Here is an 18,563-nt window from a genome sequence, read left to right as displayed (position 1 = left end):
TTAAAATAAAACACTTTTAGAACAGAACCCTAAACAAACAGAAGCCTGACACTTATAGTAAACTATGGCCCAAAGGAGACGAGACCGAGACAAAATTGGAGAGATTAATGGGTGAGATTCAGCAGTATCTAATGGAAGAAAGAGAATAGTAACAATTGATTTACTGAACCCTTTGTTGGCTTCAACTCTAATGGAAATACATTATTATCTTTGGATACCAAACACTGTAACATGAAGTCATTTGCATGAACTCCAGACATATTTACTGTGGCTGGACTTGGTGTCAATGTGAAGTTATTCAGTATTGTTGCTTCTGGCAGACAATAATATTACTCTCTCAAATGCTCATCTGTCACATTTCAAGTGTTCAACAACAGGTGTTCAATGTGAAATCATTCTCAAGTGAAAGAGATCTAAAAACTACATGTAGTCAAAGAGCAGTGTTTTGATTATGAAGGACTTTGTTTCTAATGTGATGAATTCAATGTTGGACCACAACCTCTGTAGAGTGTCAAGAACTCCTTTCAAACCTGAATATCCAGCAATGTGCCACTTAAGGGTATGAATTAACCACTTTAACAAATGGGTTATTGAATATAGAGGTTTTCTTTCTGTTAGAAAGCTGAAGAGGCAAACAAAAACAGCAATAACAATAAAGTGAGATGCTACAATTAAGGCTCTGAAGGTTCTGCTGTATCCAACACTTTTAAATTAGCTCTTGTTAGCAGCCTGTCATAATGTTAAGAATTCAACCTTTGTTTTTTCTGTTTGCTGAAATAGGGGGAAATATGCGCTATTGTTGTCTATAATCTTCTACAACTTGATTCCAAAAAGCTGAAATGCCATTTAAACATGTCTAAAAAATTGCAAGCACAAAGGTAATAACTGTAATGATATTTACAAAAAAAGAGGTCATCAGCTCAAAGATTGATTATCTGGTGCTTAAAGAGTTCAAAAAAGATAAACAAATGATTGCAAACTTCCTTATTTTTTCCACATCATTCAAAGAGTATTTGGAATCAGAGTTGCAGATTATTAAAAAGTGAGGAAAAATCAAGTGTAAGATAAGCTGTTACTTTGGAACAGAAATGTATGTAACTATAAAGTAAAAAAAGCAGTTCCAAACAAGAAAGCAAGTTACTGAAAAAAGAACACCGTATACAATTTTTGGGCGTGCTTCACTAAATATATCAGTGGAGTGCAGGTTGGAACTTCAGTCAGCGGTCTACACAGCGAGTCATAATTATCTTGTTTCTGACTGGTGCAGTTCTGTGTGTTACAACCGATCCCAGTCTCCCCTAAAATAATACCCATAAAGGACTTTTATCATTTAGTTCCTCACAAACAGAATAAGCTCCGTTGTTTTTTGTTTAGTTTTTTATAAACTGTGCATGTAACCTAGAGGCCATATTTGTTGTTATTGTTGTTATTGTTGTTGTCATTGTTGCTATGTATCTCTGTTGTTACTGTGAGTCCAATATGCAGATACGGTATGGTCATGCCTGCATTCCTCCGCACACACACACACACACACACACACACACACACACACACACACACACACTCACACTCACACTCACACTCACACTCACCAGTCATTGCTAAGCTATAGTGTGACAGCAGTCTGATGGTTATTCCTGTTTCGTTGTTACCTCCTGTCATCATCCACTGAGAAAAGGATTTCATAGATATAATAATGCACAATCTGTTCACATTTCAGAATGTACAATAACACCAAGTGAAGATATTATAGGAACACTATAGGGATATTTCAGTGCTTTTTCTATTTTCACGAGGATGAGACGGACTCAAACACAACACATTCTCTGTGGGAGAAAAGAAACACATCAGGCTATGTTAGCCTCAGCGGCAGGCCTATATACTGTGATGTGATTGGGGTCATGATGCCTTCATCTGCTCATTTTGGCTCAACATGCTGCTTGTGGGGATCTCTTTTTTAAAATAAAATAAAGGATGGACTACATAATTATTATTAATAATAAGCTTAACTGTTTTTTTTTTTATTTGTCCTTTCAGTCTGTTACTGTGATTTGATGTGAGGGATGTGCTCTTTGGGACACATTGGTTTCAGGCTGTTATTGGTCAGTCTTTATACCAGTGTTGTTGTTGTTGTGGTCAAACTTGTTTTATAGCAATACCTTAAAACAATGACAAAATACAATTGCTGCTACTTCTATCAGTGCTGCCAGTGCTACCACCACTATAAAACTAATGATACCAGCCTGCTATTAATACTACAACTATGACTGTATTACTACAAGATAACTAACAGTGGTCTTTTATTTTTATCTTTTATTTTATTTTATTTGCAAATCATAAAAAAAGACAACAACAATATACACAATGTTATCTTAGACATTGTTCAGGGGAGGTTAGAAGCTCCAAAGAGGCTTATGAAAATACCTCCCTCTTGCTAGACAAAAGTTATTAAAAGTAGCAGTATTGATACATTAAAAAAAATGATTCCATAATCGTACATTTACAAGACATAATATGTACAATTAGATACAATTAGCTTTTTGAAGTATGATAGTGTTGATAAGGGTTATATAGAGATGAAGGCAGATAGTTCCAAAGAGATAGTCCTCTGTATTTCAATATGTACTACTACTTGTGTCTTTCACACAATGATAAGTATGTTAAGCATAATATAGCTGACATTACAATAACAATATTAACTGGTGATATTTGCACTTTTACTATGGTTGTGAGTGTCACTTACACACTTGCACTACTACCAACAACTACTGCAGTGGGCCTATTATATAAAAAAAACTGCCTACTTCTGATAGCACTACTTCCAATACTACTAATGAAAACCACAACAACGACAATAATAATAATAATAATAATAATAATAATAATAATAATAATAATAACAAAATGACTGTTTTCAATACTGAAACAAATTTTCTGACATCTAAACGATCCTTATTACATTATTATAACATCAGCCAGTAACGACTGCTTCTACAGCTATTGTCTTTGTACTTCTTCCTTTGAAATTAAGAGTGAAAAACAGAGTATGAATTAATCTAGATTATTCTTTCTGATTTAAATGTGCGAGCCCCATTGTTTGGATTTGATTTGTATTGGATGTTAACATTTCAGTAACCTACAGAGAAAGGCATACAAAACAATGCAACAATGCTGAAAATAGAATAGAATAGAATACTACACATATTTTAACGACAACATAGTTGTCTCACTAAAGTCCGATTTTATGTGGTAAGATACGAGACAACAACACCAGAAAAGCGGTATCTCATGCGTAAAAAGAGTCACAGGATTCTATCAATGATAAAATGTATTCAGTTTTTTTCTTGGACCGTCAAGGTGTTTGAATGCTCTCAGGTATGCAGTCTGAGTTTGGGTCCACAGCGAGAGACATTTCTGCGTCTTTGTTTTGTCAAAGTCAGAGCATAGCCTCGTAGCTTCCCTCGTTTATAGCCTCCATATAACCCAGCCTGCGCTCATCCTACTGCAGGGTCATAAAGCAACAGCATGCATTTGGAGAATAAACGTGACTTTCCCCACACAGACACATAGAGACAGAGAGGTGGAAAGAGACAGAGAGACAGAAGAGAAGGGGAAAGAGAGAGAGAGAGAGAGGTACCATAAAGTCATTTAGCCCAGACAGTCCCAGTGACTATATGGTTTTATTGGACACTCTTTCCTGCCTTGGAGCGTCAACTGTCTTTCTAAATGTTAATGTCATTGTCTGCAGATGAGACCAGACAGCCTCAATCACGTTTCCACTCACCATATGAGCACAAAACACAGGAAATTTCACTAGACATCAAATTAAAACAAAAGCGGCCAGGCCTTTTGAGGTTTGAGTCTGGATATTACGTGTTTCGAACAATCTGGCGACCTAAGCGTTTTAGGTCGGTGATTAAAATTAGAAAAAAACCACCTTAATTTTAGGCCGTGTAATTTAACACTTTTATATAAACGTCTGATTAACTCTATTCTGCTCCTCTGCTATAATGAAGGACTGGGAAAATAATCTCGTCTCATTTTCGGAAAGGAGTGTCACTGCAGGATTTTTACGCACGTGGTGTGTGAGATCTTTTAATATTGATGAGCTCCAATGTACTTTACATATAAGCTTATTAAATTGAAATGAAGATGACAAAAAATACAAATCTTCTTCATTTGAATTATGCCAAACATCCAATACTGCTTGAACAAATTAAATAGGCTTGGCCTTACACCTACATTTTCAAGTCGAATAGGCCTACATCGAGATGAAACAAAAAAATACATTTAAAAAATCCGGTAAATAATAAAGTAGGCACTGAAAATTATATTATATCAGCACCACAAACACATCTGGATACTCGGGTTTAATGAAGTCCTGTTAGATTTAACTTCGACTTTGATGTGAAATGAAACGATGTCAATAAGCGCATTAAAAGTCAACTACAACAAAGGGAATAGGCTATTTATTGTGCTGGCAAAATTAAACAGGATGCAATAATGTTCAAATTATCGTCCCCGATTAAACGTTGTTCCCCAAACAATGTCTGCAATCATGTGAAATGAATTCACCGTGGAGGCCAGCTTCGTGCAAAAGGAATATTCAGATCAAAAAGACTCGTGGAGCAGGGTTTAGTGCGCTACTCGTAAAGGAGCATCTGTAGTTTGACAGTTAGTTTAAAAAAACAATAGGAACCTTTAGCCTTGATACTATAATACAACACCGGATCTTCTTTTATTTATGGCGTCGTTCCAAATTGATTAATTCAACGTGCAGTTTCAAAGTGGGATCTAATGTACTACATGCTTAAAAATCTTCTTTTTCGTTTAACTGGCACCGTGAGTTATGTTGCCTCGACCACACATAAACAAAAATGTAAGATATGTTAAGGGTTAAGAACCAAAACCAATGAAAAACACTCATCTGAAAAAAGAAACCAGCTCTGATGCGTGTATAGGTAGTTACCAACTTGTCCACTGGGTGGCAGTGCTGGATTTGCTGAGCAGTGGAGGTGCGTCACAGGCTGGTCTGCGGTGTAAAGTACAGCAGTCTTCTCTGCATCAAACGGCCTGGTTTCTAATTCCAATGGAACATAATGTGATAGAGGTAATGACGTCATCCTAAAAATGCTCACACAGACAAACGCTAAACAGACTTGTGCATCTCAGTTATGTGTGTAATATAAGAGAAACGCAGTAAAGAGAAGAAAGCTATATGCAGAGAAAAAAAAGTCCACTTTGAGTATTATTCATTTATATCATCACATATTTTTTGTCCATATATGCATTCATTTAAAACGAGGTGGGTAGCTTTTGTTTTGTCTTTCATCAGCTGGTTATTTTTTTGCCAACCATTTGATTGTTTTTAGCTTGTTATATTTCCAAAAATGTTAGAAAGTTCCATTAAATTACCCAGTGCTCATATTAAACCCTCAAAGTGCTTGTTTGTTTTCTGCCACTTGATTAAAAAAAATGAAAAGCAAACAACTTAATATTAGTTAAGCCGGATTTAAGCTTTTCTTCAAGTATGGCTTTGGTACTTTTATGCTAGCACATTTTTAGGCCTATAAATTCTTCAAATATTTTCTGATAGGGTGAAAAGTTACAATGTTACAATGTTATAATGTCATTTTGCAGACGCTTTTATCCAAAGTGATGCACATAGGAGAACAAGAACAACACAAGCAAAAATCTAGACAAGAGGAAACAAGATCAGTAAGAGTAACAAAGTGCTTCAAGTCCATTTGGATGCAGGTACTGCCAAGCAGTGTAAAGGCAATACACAAAAGTAAATAAGTATGTTTTTATTTTATTTTATCTTAGTAAAATAAGGAACATCTACAATGAAGCAACCAAACAATTTAAGACCTTCCTTTATCATCATCAACAAAAAAGTAACATCTAAATCTGTGAAATCACTGAAATTAGCAGTGGAGCTGAACTAGATTTTGATGTGAAAAGACAACAGGAAGTCAAGTCTCAAAACTGTGTATTTGGTTACACTACAGTTGGAGTTCTTCCACACACTCAATTTTAACATAATTTATCTGTGCATACTTCTTGATGTAACAGTCCAATTCTAATTTAGCCAGTGACTACTACACTATACCCCATGACATTCAGCCTGCTGGTTGCTCCACTTGGAGATTAAGATTACGCTCATAAATCCAGCTGTCGTCAAGTGAAAAGCTTACAGTCTTTAATTTAAGATAATGAAGAACTTCATGTTCCTACTCAGTGACACAATTCCCCTGTCTATCTTTAAATATTAGCCAATCAGTAGAACTGTGGAAAAGGGAGACATGCTGCAAAGGGGACGTGCCACTTTGTAATGCTGAATCACAAATGATGCATGGATGGAGATGCTACTCCTCTAACTGATCCTGTTCATTCCAGACAGCAGACTTACACTGAATTATAAAACATGTACCTCAATTATCTATATAAAGAAATTGTATAACATACTGGTATCTGCATGGGAGCAGAGGTGTCTGAAGCTACTCCCTGTTTTGTTGCCTCTTTAAAATAAAACTTACTTTTCTAATACTGATTTTAAAAAGTACAGTGACATAATTAAAATAAATCTAGAAAAACAAAATCATTAAAGCATGGATTGAAACTGTGACCCATCCCCACCCTTGTTTTGCAGAGCGTCTTAAACATAAGCCATCACTTCATATTCAAGGGAACGACAAATATCCAAAAGGAAAATGAGAAAAGCATGAAAAAAAATGCTCCTGTTGTAAAACCCTAACAGTGTGTATCTTGTCATATAAAAAGCCCACTCTCTTTCACCGCTGATTAACTATGACATAAATCACAGGCTTTTTAAATAAATGCCGGCATTAAAATGTTGTCAACTCATAATTCTGCTCATGTTCACACAGAGCTTCGTGGTTATAAAAAGTCTAATCATAAATCTTTCACCAAAACAAAAACAAAGACGATGTATCACCAAGTGGTGGAGTTAATCAAAAGTTTTGACTTATATGCAGCATTCCTTTCCTTCTGTCCCTTTCTCTTGTTTTTCTCCTCTTCAAAAAAATAAGTCTGGCATTGTCATTAGAATAGAAATTAGTAGGAGTGAGGGTTTTATTGCAGCTGCTTTCAAATAAAAAACCATGTCAATACAGAATGAAAAAAACATGTATTAATCATTCAAATGAAACTACTATGGCATGATCAGAATATTTATTCAGCTCTTATAAATACAAATGCAATTTACCTAAGCTTATGGTGGCTTTTGGGCTATTTATAATGTTATTAGTTTCCTACAACACCCAAGTCCTCCCCCTGTTGATGGAGTGTGACTCTACTGCAGTCAAATGCAGGTGCAGCATAAACAGGGGAGGTTGGTTGCAAAGATCACTGCTTATTCTTCTTCAGTAAAAAAACGTATACGATACTCTGCTCCTACAATGTTAAAATATGTTGGGTGTTGTTCAGGGAACTAAAACTACAGTGGATTATAACTTGAATCTGCAGCTCTCCTCAGCTTTGTGGAGCTTTGCAGAAAAACTGCAGCTCATGGTTTAGCTGTCTGGGTTGGTTCATTCTCACTGTTTTGATAGCGATGCCACATTAGATGCCACAGCAGGCAGCTGTTTTCAGGGAAATGCTCTAAAAACACATTAACTACCTACTTGGGACCTACATGGTAATGGTGCTATGGTGCACTATGGAAAATCTAGCAAATAAAGAGCCAGATATTTCACTAAGGTTTTTCATAGGGGCCAAAAATCCTACGAGTAAACAAAATACAATAGATAATGATAATAAAAAACCTTACAAAACAGGGTGAAAAAAGCTACTAGAGCATACATTGTAATCTTTTGCTAATATGGTCCTCATATGATGATGGTATGTCAGTGTTCATTGTGACTCTGCTGCCCCCAAGTGGCCAAAATAATACTTGATTGCAGGTTTAAGGAGCTAATATACAGTAGGCCTAACTGCATGGATATACAGTTGTGAGATTAATAATGCTTCATTAAAGCAACCAGGAATAATTTTAATATTTAAGAAAACGTAACACTTAAATTAACATTTTATACCACCTTTAATCCTCGTTTGTACAAGTCGTTCTGTACATTATGTGACATGATGTTGGAAAAGTTGTGGGAAAACAGACAGAGAATGCATACCGTGTGTATTTACTGATTTAAAAAAACAAAACAAAAACGAATGAGTTGAATTTTCCTCACAAACACTGAGAATAATGTCCCGCGTTTTCTCTGCGAGTCACATTTTTTCTTTTTCTTTTTTGAAATCAAATGCGATCTTATAGGCCATAATCTGAATATGTTGGTCTGTAGGCTTCTTTAGCAGGGTAGGCTATTTGTCTGTAGGCCTAGTTCTGCTGCCTATTCCGTTTTCTTTTTGATATTAAATTCTTCGTTTTTTATTTCCATGAAATACTTTGATTAAAATGCTGCCAGATTTAGAGAATCAGGTCAAAATATAATTTTAATCTACATGCATTGAAGTGTTGTAATATGGCCAGACACAAATGATCCTATACGAAATATAGGCTAGATCTCTGATAGGCTGCCTTTTCAATCAGTGGTCTTCGCTTCATTTGTGTACAGAATGCACCAAATAAAAATACAAATAATCGTGACAGACCCTTTCTATGAAACATTTTAATTTGTATCCATATATTTATCTATATTAAGTATTAAATTGATGCTGGCCATCGTATTATGTGCATGCGTGATTGGTATGCGTGCGTGCGTGCGTGCGTGCATGCGTGCGTGCATGTGTGTGTGTGTGTGTGCGTGTGTGTGTGCGTATTTACGAGTGGGTTTGTTTATTTGAAAGTGCAGCCTTCTCTTGAGCGCATCTGCCACAGATTCCGTTTTCACTCTGTATGATTTACACACACACACACTCACCCAGGCCATAAAAAGGTTTTACGAGCCAACCCTGGCCGCCATTGGTCGCTGACGATCATGTGTGCGCGTGCAGTGCGTACCTTCCCCTCTCAGCCTTTTACCTCGCGCGCTCGCGGTGGCGCAGAACTGATTCCTCGGCAGAGGCGCGCCTCCTTTAGACGGTCTGTCTCTATATTTGTATTTGTTAATTCAGTAGAGTGCATCCCATTGACACTCAGTCTTTCTAATTTGTTCGTTAAATCGTATCAGTTAGCGTTCAAACGCGCAGAGCAGACATACCTTCATAAAACACATTGGACATAAATATCGTTTTATCACCGAGAGGCTGTGGGAAAAACGAATCGTCACTGACGTAAGCAGACACGTAGATTTGATCGCATGTTTTTTTCTCCTTTCTTGTCCGATTTAACAAACTCTATTATGTCTTTTCGGACTACAATTTCGTTTTGATCTAAACTATTATGATGTTCTTTCTTGGTGTCAGGATGCTACAGAGGAAAATGGAGTCCTGCAGACTGCTCCCATCATCAGGTACCAGCACTGAACTGGAATTCAACACTCATGACGGTGAGAAACGAAGACATAATATGCAGTAACTACTTAAGCCTAGATATGGAGATGTGTGAACTTTAAAATACTGTTCAATGTCCTGATATGCCTTCTGTCTATGCATCAATGAGCTTCAACTGTGTTGCATAATAAATAAATTAAACTGGTATAAGCTTGCTTTTATGATATAGGATATAAAACATTATATAAATGTATCATTGTAACAATACACTAGGTTACATTGAACTACTAATGCAATACTACTACCTCTACCACCACTACTACTACTATAGTGCTGCTGCTGCTTCTGCTGCTGCACACTTGCACCAGCTCGATTGCCTTTCAGTTCCATGTATGCAAATGGGAGGCTGGTTTCACTTTCGATGGTGATTTTCAAAAATGTGTTCAGACTGTCATTTGGTGATGTGTTGTACAATTGAATGCATCTGTATCCAGTGCTGTTGGCCAAGGCATATCGACCCTCAGGATTATGACGTGACTTGTGACTTGGTTGAAAATATTTGGGGGTAAAAGAATACAAGCTTGTCTTCAGAGAACTTGTGTTTATCTTCAAATCCAGTCTTAAGGAGAGAAAAGAGAACTTCATTTTTTATAACACAGGGGTATTTGATGAAAATTTTCAGGCCTGATTCAGAAAACCTTAAGTGACATTGTAATATCAAAGTCTGAGACAGAACGTCTGTATCCTAGAGTCAAATACATGCCTACGCTACATTCAAGAACATAAAGAAAGGTTAAAGATGTATGACGCTGGTATGAGGACCTTCTCTCTAAGTGTACTCCTCATACCAGTGCAAAATAAATATTTAATAATATGAACGTGCATGCATTTGACTTTGTATATTTGCATATACATAAGCAGTTTTGCTTTTTTTATTTCACTAAGTGACTTTATATGTGTCCTTCAACTATAAATAGAAGTAGTGTGACCTTCCAATTCATACAAAAGCTCAAAAAAGGAAAGCTTTCTAGATAGTTGGATTATTTGTCCTCTGAATCAGATCACAAAATGTGTCTTTAAATTTTTACTTTCTCCTCTTTGTCTGGTTATCTTTTCTTGAACAGCTTTAAATAAAACCTTTAGAGGCAGCAGAAACAGATTTTTTTGTCCTCCCAACCAATAAAACGTACTCAGACAGATGGACAGAAGAGGACAGAGGGAATCCTTTCATCCATGTTTTTGTTTCTTTTGACGTTCCCTTTTTTATTTGAGGGTGTCTGACAGACAAAGAGGCAGTATTTTACTCCCTTTTTCAAATTTTATGTTTCTTTTTTTTTGTCAGCAGTGCAGAAGGCGGGGTGTGAGAGATAGATAGGAACAAAGACAGTATTTCACTGGCGCTGCTCAGTCAGGCTCAGCTGGCACTCAGTATTTACAACCTACTGCAATGCAGCAGGGAATCTGTGTGCATGTGTGTGTGCGTTTATGTGTCTGTGTGTAAGAGAAGGAGAAACAAAGAGACAAAAGGAGATAAGGAAGACTGTGATGCAGAGAATGAGACGGACATTAAATTTTAAGCATAAGATGGACAGAAAGACAGAAAAGGAGCCTGAGAGAGAGAGACAGGAACAAAGACAGAAACGTACAGATGTGTCTTCTTCGAGTTTTTAACTAAAAAAGCACATCTCTCTCTCTCTCCTTCTCCCTGCAGGAAGCTGCAGAGGCTTCAGGATCAGACCCACAAAGAAGAAAACAGCCTGCAGGTTTGTTTCAAGGGCCTGAACAAACAGATCACAAATTAAAAAGAGAGTCTCTGTTATTGCTTGTCTTTGATTTATCCACACTGTTTCATAGAAGCTAAAACAATTACTTAATGAGTCTGTCAAAACTTAAGAGAAAATAATAGTTATTTTTTGGCAGTCTTTTTTGGAGTAAAACTGTCAAATGTCTGTTGGTTAAAGCTTTTTAACTGTGAGTAAATTAAGAAACATTGTGTTTTGGACTTGATTTGAAGGGTTACTTTTGGCTCCAGGAAATTGCTTCTGTAAACAAAACAATAAATCAATTAACGTGAAAAGAATCAGCAGATTGAGCACTAAATTGAGTATTAGCTGCAGAGCTACATGTAATTCAGAAAGGTAATCGATAACATTTCACTGATACTGTTCCTGTTGTTTGCTTATTTTTCAGAACTCACAGCTTGAGCAGTTTAAAGGACAGCAGATCATCTGATACAGGTAACAAAAAAAGATGAGTTAAGACAACCGTCTCTATTCTTTTATCAACATCAGATATTCAAATTAATGTGTTTTTGTTTTCTAACTCATTAGGGTTTTTTTAACCTACAGTAAACTAATTTACCATTGGATTGAAAATAACTCATAACAAATCTAATTTTGGTGGTTTCTATAACTGGTGGTTTAAGATGATGGCTTTAAATCTGAAATGATTACAATGCTGGTGGACGTTCAAGTAATAGTATTGCACTTTTAAACCACCATGCTATTGTTAATATGAGCCACAAGGGGGTGCTGCCAGTCAGAAAATGAGTGATAAAAGATGCAGTGCGGACAGGAACTTCAAAGCCATCGTAGTTACCCTGTTTTGTACGTTTAATAAGCCTATTTGAATTATGTTATTAAAATTGTCTATGGAGCGCGTTTAAATCTAGAAGGTATAAGGTGCAATCACAGCAACTAATACTGAGCGAGAAATTCTCCAAACAGATTCAGTGAAACGTCGACCCACTCAAGAAAAACACCATCCTTGTTCTTTGTCTAGAAAGGGAGGGTAATTGCCCATATCCTTAGATGAGTCAGCGTATGTGTCCTGCAGCATCCCTCAGTGTCTGCACACAGGTTAGAGCTGGTGCTGCTGTTTCTTGACACTAGGTGGCGCTAACGATTCAATGATTTCATCTGCAGCGTCAAAACTGATATGAGCTCTGTGAGCTTTCAGACTCGCATAGCCTATTACACCATCATCAAATCAGATTCCTCTTCCCTCAGCTTTGAGGTCGCAAGAGTTCTTGTTTCCCAGTTACCTTGAATGCACCTCGAACAGGGCGATTTCGGTCCGTTGTCCTCGGACGTTTCTGTGTGGTGGTGGGGACTTGTCTTCATGATCCAGCAGCTGGGTGGTGTTATTAGGCAGGACGCCAAGCCGAGGCGCTATAAATCACGGATTCAAGTGGCTTTAAAACTCGCGCTGACACTTTGTTGATTAAAAAAACAGAAAGAAAACGGATTCTTTTCATACTAGACTTCAACTCTGAAAACCTTGTGAGCTAAGGCACACGTATTGGTGACACTGCATATTAAATAATTGTGTTTACTGCATGCTGAGCAATAATTAAATAAATTAAATCTCACGGGCACAACCAAAAATACGAGAAAATACTGCTGATTGTTGCAAGTTATAAAAATACATCGTGTTATTCTTAAAAATCATGCCTATATTTATTATCTTTGGTATTTTTCATAACTATTCATTTAATTATTGCCTTATTATCACCCTTACCACATAACTACCATGGACAGAGTGCGTGTTTCTTAAAAGATTGTATTTTAACCCTCTGTGATGTAAGTGGTTCGGTGTAAGCCACTGTTTTGACACCTAAATGTCCCCCAGCAGCCGCAGAGCTGACACTCAGCCACACACACAGACGCGCAGTGTTTTCACAGAGCCGCTTTATGGTTTTATTGCTCCCCATTTACGGAAATCAAAGCAGGAAACAAATGCTCCAAACAACATTCCAGAAACATCCGGGAAAATGCAAGCTGCGTTTAGTCTCTGCTTGTTGTGGAAGAAAGAACTGCAGCACAACACACACGGGGGTTCGAATGATAGTGACGGCATGAAGACTTTGGTTTTACGCATAAGAATTGTCAGTTTTACGCACGGATTTGGGTCCGTTCATATAGGATACTGTATACCCAGCACACAGTCGGATACGAGCACCTTTCCTTCTATTATTATAGCAGTCAAAATACAAGTAATTACACCTAAAAAAATGTGTAGTAATATTGGAAGACCTCCAGACAAACATAGAGACATCTGATGTTTTGCCTTAAAAATAAAATCTTATTATTTGTCAAACAGAAGAAATGAATTCACTGCAACCATGTTGAGAAAATAACCCCAGAACGGACATTTTCAATCTCATCTCCAGGAGAAAAAAAGCGCAGTGATTAAAGGTTTTTTTTTCTTCCTTTGGCGCCATTATCGAATAAAGTGGTTCACAGTGCAAGGCCTAATAATTTATGAACCCGCGTGGGAGCAGCAAAAAAAAAAAACGGAGCACGTGACGGTAATAAAGTGTGTTTTATTGCCCGCGGTTTGACAAGCCCCAAAATATAACTCAGAGAGAATAGCCGACAGGCGGCCAGATGGGATTGGTAGCCGATATTTGTCCGAAATCAACAGAATGCTCTTTGTGTGGCGCAGAGAAACAACATAGACCAAAAAGAGGTTCCGATAATCTGTTCTGATCCGCTCTGACGGGATTTTACAGTAACGAACGATCGTGTTTTAACGCGAGATCACAGCAGAACAAGTAAGTGTAACTTGATTTCATATTTGGCACGGTTATGAAGTTATGACTGTAAGGGGCAGGGGGGCAACTGGTGCTAGTGGTGGGGGGTGTTCCCTGGATTAAAGCAAATAGGTCCGGGCAGCACCCTAGGGCTCTTTTACCAGAAATCCACCTGTACCCCAACAAATAATCTCTTTTTCTCGCTATATGGATTAAGAATTTGGCTGGAAGAGCACACACCCTCTTGGAGATTTAGGAATTAAATTTTATATTCTTCTTGTTGAAATCAATGCGCATCAGTGGTTCACTTTAGAAATTTGAAGGTGTTTAATCTTTAAATAGTATCATGATATTTCAAGTCAGAGTGGTGATCTCTAAACCTGCTGCATCAGGACTACATTCGTCAGAGAAGAAAAATATTTAATAATCGTGTTTTTTTTCAAAGCACTTATGAACCGTCTCCTTTTTCTTGTTGTAGGATATAGGACGTTTTTCACATGAAACGGAGTGTTTGCTTGTCTGTCTGTGTATGTGTTCAAGAATTCGGCATGTGCTCTCAAGGGGGCATACAGTAGCCTGTATCATGTAGCTACTTTCAGGATTATGAGATTTTGGTTGTCTTGGATCCAAATCCGCATTTAAAGCCCCATCCTCGTTTAAAGACGCATTGAAAAATAACAGAAATATCGCTTTCAAATAGGATACTTGGGTGAATAACGGGACATTGAGACGAGGCTGTACAACATACTATTATTTTTTCCTTTTCTGGAGGAGAATTACAAGTTTTCTCTCAAGCATTGTAAGCTCATGTATCTGCCACATTCCAAATAATTTCATATCCAGCTCGTAGATTATAATAGTGGATCTGAACTGTATGTAAACACAGTTATCAGGAGTTATAGCACTTCCTCTTGATGTAAAATTTTACGACTATTTGTACTTCCTCTGCAGGCTGCAGACAATCGAATTCATGACATGAGACTATTTTCTATAATAGCATAAGAAACCCTAAAATGAACTACAACCGCTATATAATGCTTCACAAACTTTTAAAAACCCCGTCCACAGTTGTGCAACCCTCTCATTGCAAACTGTCTCTGCACTGAAAAAAACGCGACTTTGACGACTGAAATTATACACAGATCTGGCTTGATTCGTTGTTTTTAATTTTATTTCTTAGCCAACAATAACATATTTATACTGGCAGCATATGATGAGGATCAAGATATTTTCTGCAAACCTGCTAAGTTGTTTTAACTGACAAATAACGATTAATAAAGATAGATTTAATTGGTGACTTGCAGAAGAATCTGCTTTTCATTTAATATTTCTTTTTTTTTTTAGATATTTCTTTGAAGCCCAAAATATAATGGAAATTAGCTTTATTGAACGCTCAAAACTATTTCGTTAGGGTTAGGATTAAAACTTTTTGCAAAACTCATAGCGTTTCCCAGAATAAATAAGTATAACGTAAGATGCGATGGGTTTTGCACAATTATTTTTGTTTAAGATAATTTACACATAAACTAGGCTATGATTCAAATGTGGTCATTTTTTAATTCAAAAATGTTTCTGTTAGGGCAGGTCTTGCAAATACAACACAGGCTAAAGCGCACTAAAATGCTGTTAACGCAGTAAGCCATTTGTGATACAGTCTTATTAGGATGCTCTCATCAATCGATTTTCGCTCTGAGATTTTCGGCTTCTGCTCGCTCGCGCTGGTCAGTCAGAGACGGTGCACGGAGGGCTTGAGGTCGCAGTTAATGTCTAAACCGGGTTAGAGCTGCTCTCAGCTCGGCTTTGACCCGACAGAGGGCCGGGGGCGGAGGGGTGAGTCAGCGGTCAGCCTGTCTAAGATGAAAAAGTGAAACGACCCCGAAAGAAAAGCCCAATTTGAATGGCTTTATATGACACAGAGAGGGAGAGAGAGATCTCTGGATGAGAGCTGAATTTATTCAACTGTTTGTCTAAAATGCACCAGAGAAGCTTGTTATATAGTATAGCGAAGTATGGCTTCTTGTGATTTTGTTGGCTGAGATACTCGAGGGTCGAAAGCCTTTGCAAAACTATAAATTCGACATTAACATTTGCATTTTAAATACAAAAAATGCCGCTTAAATAATCAGAAATTTAGAAATGGATATGGCTAATGGCTGTCAAAGGTATACATGTGAAAAGCACAGGGACATTCGGTCACTATGGCTATAACGTGTCAATTGATGCACGAGCAGTTATGGCTTGAGTGAAGGATGTAGCAGGGGAGGGGGTAATTAATTTACTGTTAGTCGTATCAAATAGTAAGAAAAGCTAATTATTACATTTGATAATGGATTTCATTTTCATTCGTTTTTTCAGCGTTTGCTTTTACACAACAATAATCAATACAGAGCAAGAAACCGCGCGAAACAATGGGCTCGCGACTCCCGCAGGCCGCTTGAACTCTGCGTGGTCCCCTGCTCGAGCCCCTGCGTGGCCCTGTCCAGCGCGAGGACTAATGAAACGGTGAACCAGCGGTCAACGATTCTGATTGACCCTCGTGCGACCTGACAGCAGCTAGGCTACATTCTTAAAGAAGAATGCTCTTTCTTTTCAAAAAGCAGAGCATCACTCTGTTGTTGTTGTTGCCTCTAAAAAGAGTCCACCAAAGTTCAGAGCTATTCAGAAGGTGTAAGCTAATGATTCCAGTCTTCAGCCCCCTATTCAGCGCGTGAGGTTAGCCTAGAATACACGTGAGAAATGAAAGTTTTAGGTCAAAGTCCTTTTTAGCTGAGGCATGGATTAATAGTCCTGAAATGAATAGGTGTTTGACAGTTTATACATCAGCAGATAGCTCTAAAGTGTCATTACTCAACCAAATCCCTTTGCATTTATCTCACATTTTAGACTCTTTTGTGTTGACCTTTCCCACTGTTTAATATGAAACTAATCTTCCTTTACCTAAAGTTTTGCTGTCTTTCTCACTCCAAACGTGCAAACCACGCTTTTTGCTTCAGCAACAAATGGTTCAGAGCAGGGTTTTCACCAGCTCTTCATTCAGGCAGGCCATGGGAATTTAGGAAACATAAACAGCACAAATGAGTCCCTGCCAGAACACAGAAAATGGCCTGAGGCAAGAACTGGAAACTGAAAACCCCTGTGGCCAAGGCTTACAGTAAATACACAACACCTCTTATATCATGTGTGCAGATGTTGCATGTACATGTCATAATAGATTACTGAGCATGAATAAAGACTTGTATTGTGGGGATGGAAAAAGAGGATAATTTTGCCTCCAGTGAAGCATGGACAGTGATGGATAGAGAAGAAAAAGAATCAATATATTTTACCTTTTATTTAATATGTACTCAAGAAAATATAGCACTCAGTGACAACAACAAGATCAACAACTATAATGGCTATTTCATTAGTCATAATGGGAAAATGGCCTGTCATTGCAGATGGCCAAATCAAATTTTACACTGAAGCATCTATTGCCTTTGATGCTTTACTTTACTGTTTACTGTGAATTTTAAGCATCAGAAGCAACTGCAGACCATCTTATCTGTGATTCAGCAGGATATAAATGTGAAATTTAGACTTTGCCTTCTCAGCAATTTAGATCTTATATTTTGCTTCAATCTGGACGTCCAGGTCAAGGTTGAGTATTGGCATTAAGTCACCATCCCAATTCTGTTCATGTTTGTGCAGCAGCTGGTGGCTTCCGAAAATGCTGGTTGTCTGTTGGTCCACTTTGGCAGATAACCAACAACTATTCTTCTACTCTAAAAACCTGTGTGGCTGCTGTGAAAGTGTGACAGAGGGAGGACAAACAGCTGCTGAATCACAGATTGTTTCCTGGTTGATCTAAAAAGATCTGGATGGCAAAATATGAAAAGATTATCCAACCAGATGATAAACAATATTCAGGTTTATGGCCCATGCAGCCAATCACCAGCTTGCAATTCACAAAATTACGTTTACATTTAAACTACTGGCATTCTGTTAATCCAGTGCAAGCAAGTAGACATAGACGAAGAGTTTGGCACTTATTGAAGGTGCTCTGTCACCAAGTTCACACATACTAATTAAAAATGCTACTGAAGTGCTGAGCTATAGATGTTTAATAACAGATAGCATTCAAAATCAATAAAACATTTTAAATTGTTTCTTACACTGTGGTGTACTTTAATTACAGCAAACCAATATGACTATGGCTTCAAAGGATGACTCTGTTTATTAGGTGTATCGACTTCTTAAATTTGTATGTTGTTGCTTATCATAAATGCTTTTTCTTTCATTTGAGCTTCACTTGTTACAACCTGTGCGTTTAAGCTCCCTTTCTAGCACAAAACCAGCTCCAGCTATTTTGCACACTAAATCAATCTCCAACTGTGCTACATGTCAGATTTATGCTGATTCAGACAGTATATCTTGTTCACTGTTAATTCTGAAAGTGATGCCTTTGCTTGCTTATAACACTTGTGTATCAGTTTTCATGTGGTGTGTGAAGAACCTACAATCGACAGCACTTCTGTTTTAATAAATGGCACGATGAGAATGATATGTCAAACAACAAAAACATGCACATCTTTTTAAAAATAAATACGGGACGTGTAAAAGGTGTTTTGTTGTAACGATTCTG

General features: G+C 37.5%; 1 long non-coding RNA gene across 1 annotated transcript in view; it reads right to left on the bottom strand.

Annotated features, from left to right (window-relative positions):
- Positions 1-18,563, bottom strand: part of LOC117811281 — a 39,423-nt gene that overhangs the window by 13,027 nt on the left and 7,833 nt on the right. The window lies entirely within an intron of this gene.

The sequence above is a fragment of the Notolabrus celidotus genome, chromosome 4, assembly GCF_009762535.1.
Source record: "Notolabrus celidotus isolate fNotCel1 chromosome 4, fNotCel1.pri, whole genome shotgun sequence".
Classification (NCBI taxonomy): domain Eukaryota; kingdom Metazoa; phylum Chordata; class Actinopteri; order Labriformes; family Labridae; genus Notolabrus; species Notolabrus celidotus.
Note: the sequence above shows the minus strand (reverse complement) of the source record. Positions and strands in the feature narration are given on the sequence as shown.